Here is a 6,530-nt window from a genome sequence, read left to right on the forward strand (position 1 = left end):
CCACCTCAAACCAAACAGACTCTCTTCGGAAGTGATCTTTGTCCCCAAAGAGGACGTCAATCAAGATCTTGCCGATTGGTGAATAGGAAAGCCCAGGAACAATGCCGTGGAACACAGTTCGGCTGTTCTGAAGCTGTCTCTGCTTGATTCCTAACTTCTCCATGGTGTCCTTGTACAGGATGTTGATGCTGCTGCCCCCATCTATCAGAACTCATGAGAAACGCGCGGCCTGTTTGTCCGTGGCAAAGGTGGCGTCCAGGACCAAGGCGTAGGAGCCCGGACTCGGCATCACTTCTGGGTGGTCAGCCCTGCTCCAGCTGATGGGCCTCTCTAACCAGTGCATGAACTCTGGCGTCTCCGAGGCTACCGCGTTCACCTCTTGTCGCTGCAGCCGCCTGCTGCGTCGATCGTCAGCCACACTAGTGAACACCATGTAGGCTCCGTGCTCTTCAGGGTCCTCGTCTTGTACTGCACCGACTGGCCTGACTGCCAGCTGCTGGGGCGGAGGCGGAGGCGGCTGCCCAGCAGGCGGGGGTGGCAGGAGGCCCTCTCCCTTGGCGATACTGGTGAGCCAGTGGCACTTCCGGGTGGTGTGATTTGATGGCTTCGCACCGCTGTGGAACTTGCAAGGTCCATCCAAGGTCTGCTCATAGGAGAAGGCCGGCAACCAGTTCGGCTTGCCGCCTTTCTATCGCTTGGTCGGAGGCTGCTCTTCTGGCTACTGGGCTTCGACGGTCGCGACCTGCCGGCTGCTGGAAGCCGGCTGCGGGGCCTTGTGCTTGTGGTCGCCCTGCTGTTATCGCCAGCCGGCGTCTGCTGCCGGAGTTCTTGGAGCCTGAGGAGCTACTTTGCCAGTTGTGTTGATTTGAATTTCCATCTTCATGGAGGAGTCGGCTGTAGCGTACTTGTTCGCTATGATCAGCAGCTCGTCGAGGGTTTCTGGCTCATCGCAGAGGAGCTTGTGCTTGAGGAGGGTGCCTTCTCGGCACCCGGCTATGAAGTACTCATTGGCCTGCACCTCGTGCACACCCTCGCAAGAGTTCCGGAGCTCAGCCCAACGCGTGAGGTAGTCGCGAGTCGACTCATCAGGACCTTGCATGCATAGGGAGAGCTGGCGAGGCTTGGGAGGACGCTTGTACGTGCTGGAGAAGTTGCAAACGAATGCTTCGGTGAAGTCGACCCAGCTGTTGATGCTGCGGGGCTTTAGGCTGTTCAGCCATGTCCGGGCCGTACCCTGGAGCATGAGCGGAACGTACTTTACGGCGACACACTTGTTGCCGTTGCTATGCTGACAGCCGTGGAGTAGTCGACTAGCCAGTCTTTCGGCTTCACGAAGCCGGTATACTTGGGCTTGTCTCTTGGGAGCGTGAACCCTCTGGGAAAGGGCTCGTCCCGAATGCGGGGCCCGAAACAAGGCGGACCCAGCTCATCTTCTTCTTCCAGCGCCAGGGACCGGTGAAGTCGGTCGATCCGGTGGCGGGCGTCATTCTCCCCAACTCCCTCTCGGCGGCCAAGGCGGTCACCGAGAGTCGGATGGTCAACAGGCAGCGGGGAGACTCGCCTCTCCTTGCGGGGAGGGGGAGGCGGACATTCGTCCCGTCGTTCCACTGCTCTCGGGCGGCCGTCTCGGTCGCGCTCTATGGTAATCCGAGTCCGACTGTGGCTGACAGCCGGCTCCTTGTCCTTCCTTCCTCGGGTACCTCCAGTCGGCGTCCGAGACGTCGCGCCTTGATCTCGGTGTGGGTCGTCGTGTGGCCCCTGCGGTGCCTCTGTGCGGCAGCCGGCCTCGTTCTGCGCGGCGGCCGCGTCGAGGAGCCGCTGGACTCGCTCCATCATGAGGCGGCGCTCTTCGCCCTCGAAATTGTCCAGCTCATCCGCCGCTGCCTGGGTGGCTCAGATGTTCTCTGCTGGCGTGGCATACACGGGGCGGCTAGCCCCAAACAGGCTGGCGATGGCTACGCCGCGCTGCTGAACCGCGCCAAGGCGGCTGGGCCCTGCCGGAGCAGGCGAGCCGCCAACAGCGCGATCCATCTCCCGCTGGTAAGCTTCTGACAAGCGTCTCATGCTGGCTAGCTTCTTCGCGCCTTCAACAAGCTGAAGCCGGCGCGCTTCTAACGTCTCTGCGTCAGCATCTTCTGGAATGGGCGCAGCTAGGTCTTGCAGTGCCGCGCCGAGTGAGTCGGGCACCCTTGCACTAGGGAACTCGTCATGACTGATGACCAGCACCTCAGTGACGGTGCTCCCGTCGCTCTCCGCTTGGGGGAGAGGTTCGTCATAGACCACCACGTTGGAGGGGAAAGCGTCGACCGACGCTGTGTCGGAGTCGACTAGCATCGGGTCGGTGGAGCCTACGGACTCCAAGTCTACAGCAGGCTCGCCAGAAATGTGGAGTTGATCGAGGAGGCCCGCGAGGAGGTTTTCGGGGCCGCCTACGCCTGCGTCGGACACAGGTTCGTCGGAGAGGCGGACCTCGCCGACAAGTTCGGCCAAGGAGCTGGCTGCGCAGGTGATCACCATGCCGCGCAGCATGTTGATGCAAACTTCGTCTAGCGTGCCTGGCTGGCTGCGCTCGCCAGGGAGGAAAAGGGTTCCCGTCCAGAACAGATCTCCGGACGGCGGTGCACCAGGCCCCACGGTGGGTACCAAATGTCGGGGGTTTGGTGCGACATATGCCAACGAATGGCTTATCATGGTGGGGGCGAGTAGAACGTCGCCGGTGCCTGGAAACGGGATGAGGCGAAGACATGCACGCCGGCGAATCTTACCCAGCTTCGGGGCTCTCCGGGGAGATAATACCCCTACTGTTGCTCTGCGGGGTCTCCGCATGATCACTATGGTCAAGTGTTTACACGGTTGCTCCGAGCTGTGTATGGTGGTAGGAGAGGGCAAGGCTAGCTCTCTCCCTCTATCTGGTGAGGTATAGAACTATTGGGATCCAACCCTTCGCATGGGTGCCCTGGGGGGTTTATATAGGCCTACCCCCCAGGGGTACAATGGTAACGTGACTGGGCGCGGGCCCAGCCTTCAGTGTCTCCAACCTCCGACTTCTCCGCCGACTGCTGGGGCCCGCCGACTGGTGGGCCCCGCCGACTGGTCTTGTACGGAGCCGACAGGCCGCGTCCGCCGTGGGCGGGTCTTGCCGGCTGCTGATTACTGTAGCCGTGCTCCTGATGATGCAAGCTTGGTCATGGGGTCATGGCAACAGCCCCGCCGCCTGGCGGGCGATCATGTGGCCACTCCCCATCTCTTCTTGATTAATGGCGCGTGGGCCCGGGAGAGGGCTCGGCCGACTCCCCCGGGCCGACTCCCGTTGGGTCCGACTGGTGGTGCTCCCGCCGTCTCCCGAGGTCTCGCTGGCTGGTGGGCCCTGCTGCCTCCAGGCCGTACAGACAAGCCGTCGTGGGTGCAGGACCAGGTACAGTGGTGCTGATGTCAGGGCCGGCTGGGCAACAGTGCCACGCCGCGGGGAGATCTTCACAAGTACGGCGCGCTGTAGCCATGCCTGCCCTTGGTAAGGGGCGGGGAGTGGGCTTCATTGTAGCCACGCCCCTGCCCCGTCCCCCTCGATGAGGTCACGGTTTGTTGGAGTCGCCGGCCGACTCCCCAAAGCCGGCTTCTCTGGAAGTCGTCCCTGGGATTCGGCCGTGAGCGGGCAGTCAGCCGCCTTGCCGTAGACTCCCCAGGAGGCGGCTCTTCGCCCTGTGGTCTTGAGGGGTGCAGCCTGCCCCGATGTCTTGAAAGGTCGTGGGGCTCGAGTTGGCCTACCCATGGCCCATTACTCCAACAGAATCTCTCGCCGTGACGTCGTATTTGTCTCTTTCTCTCTAGACCACTCTCAGTTCTCATGCTATCTCTCCCACTCCCCCCTGTCGACCCCTCTATCCATGCCTCTCTCGAATACGTAATACACACACATACCTCTCTAGGCCCTGCCAAATGCATCAACTACACATTCACACATGTTACATCACGTACCCCATTGTTCTAAAAAGCCCTCTCTTCATGTTTATTTCGCATACAACATTCCTTTTGAATAAAATGTGCCCAAAAAATATTTTAGAATTTCTACATATATACAACCTTACAAAGTTATATGGAGGAGTATGAACGCTTGCATTGCATGGTGCCCACAATGATATTTATTCTGCACTGTGAATTTGTATATTTTTATACTATATAAAAAGTTAGTCATAATAAAGAGAAACGAAGAGCATCTCTCTCTCCGTCGCATACCCCCCCTCTATGCCCCTTTCATGTACGCACACAAACTATCTCCAGGTCCTCTAAAAGTAAGCCCCTAGCACATTCACGCATGTTTCATCTTTCTCTCGTGATATATACATTGTTGACCATTGTATTTGAAGCGAAAGCACGATACGCACATTGGACTTTAGAATCCACTCATTATGGTCACCATTTATGTTTTGTGGTTATTATACAATCATGGGCTCACGGTACAACTCTGTATTTTCTCAAGACACGACTAGTTGGCCAGTTAAACGCTCCACGTGGTACCTCTACATCTACACTCCTATAAATACTAGCAAGATGCCCATGCGTTGCACGGAACATCAAGATGCATCTGTATGAGTAGTTTATCTTATGGGAGAAAAGGATGAACAAGGGAAGGCCTTATTTGTAAGTGTGGAGAGGGGTGTGGGTATCTTTTTGCGAAATTGCCATAGTTTCCTTCCTATCCGTCAGATATAGATCGGACGACCTATATTGCAGGATGGCAGGCACATGGTCATCACCGACTATGCTTTTTATAAGAGTAGGGATAAAATACGCTCTTATAAAAAACAGAGTTGATGATGATGGTGTGCCTGCCATCCTGCAATATAGGCCGTCCGATTTATATCTGACAGATAGGAAAGAAACTATGACATTTTTGCAAAAAGGTACCCACACACCTCTCCACATTTGCAAATAAGGCCTTCCCTCGTTCATCCTTTTCTCTCACAAGATAAACTAGTCATACAAATGCATATTGATGTTATGTGCAACGCACGGGCATCTTGCTAGTAAGAATGAAAACAAACGACAAAAAAATATTGGATGGTGGTTCGAAGTGATGACTGCGTACACATCGGACAAGGTGGCCTTGTATTGGTATGTTGAGCCGTCTATTTTAACACATAGCAGTTGGTGTGGTGATTATACACACACGCATGCATGCACACGAACTGCATGCATGCAACACTCACACGAACACATGCACCCACGCACGCACGCAACACTCACACGTACACACGCAGCCACGCAACACTCACACGCACACACGCACGCATGCATGCACACACCAGTACACCACACAACCAACACACCCTCTCACGCTGAAGTGCTCAACCTACACGTGCATGCGCACACATCAGGCCCTGACAGACGCATACACAACCAGGTGATTCCCGCGCACGGGGTGGAGTCGTGTCGCGCCTATGCAAATTTGTGTTTATCTGATCTTTTCCCTATGCGAACTGATAGGTGGGACCCACAAGGAATGTGGTCAATTTAACTAGTCAACATGGTGCCACGCAGACTATTTGGCCGGTCAACAGAGTGCAATCCAATGCTGAACCGTGAGCAAGTGACCGTATAATCACCGCAAAACGTATATAGTGACCTTAATCAGCTTATTCTGGAGTTCGGTGAACGTATTACGCTTCTCTCTGTAGGCCCTCCAAAACTACATCTCTACACATTCTCGCATGTTACATCTAACAACTATGCAATATAGCACTACTACTACACTCTAACACAATAAATCATAGTATGTGTTTTTAGTTTTACTAGATATCATATTGTTAGTTAATTATTCAGTTTGCATACATTAAAATTGCCTTTGAAATGTATGGCCAGTATCATATACCGCACGGGAAAAATCCCGCCCTTTCCTGTTTAATCGGGTTTGTATCGATGGATCGTGCGAAATAGCAAAACTATAGTACTATATACAGTACAAGTGACAGCTCACTGGGTCGTCGTGTCGTGTACTCCTCCGTTGTAAGAGTGGAGCACCCACTTTCATAAATCTTCTAGTCCCTTTCGCTGACATGTGGAGCGTCAAGCTACCGGGTCCACGTGCCATACCGGAATATAGTGCAGAGCAGCCAGGGTGAAGCACCCAGTCATGGCGCCGGCGTAGTAATGAGCAATGAGGCGTCAAATCACAAAGTTGCACCTTTCCCGCAGTTAAGTTGGAGGGACAAAGTAATAATGCTAAAAAAAGAAGTTGGAGGGACGAAGCAACCATCATTTCACTCGTTGCTGAATTTGCTTCTTCCTCATCTTCTTCAAGTTAACCACGTGTTGCTTCTGCCGTTGTTCTGCCTCATGTGGGAAGCGGATCGGCTTGGTAAAGCACTGACACGTGGGACCACATGTTAGCAAACCTCCAGGACAACATCCTCTAAAAATAAGAAACCTCCCCCGCCATCGGCGTGGCAAAATCACCTCCTTTTTACTAATCTTGATTCTATAATTTTTTAGATCAATATAATTGAGATTTGTATAGATAGCACACAGGAGCA

This window comes from Triticum aestivum, chromosome 1A (genome assembly GCF_018294505.1).
Source record: "Triticum aestivum cultivar Chinese Spring chromosome 1A, IWGSC CS RefSeq v2.1, whole genome shotgun sequence".
Classification (NCBI taxonomy): Eukaryota; Viridiplantae; Streptophyta; class Magnoliopsida; order Poales; family Poaceae; genus Triticum; species Triticum aestivum.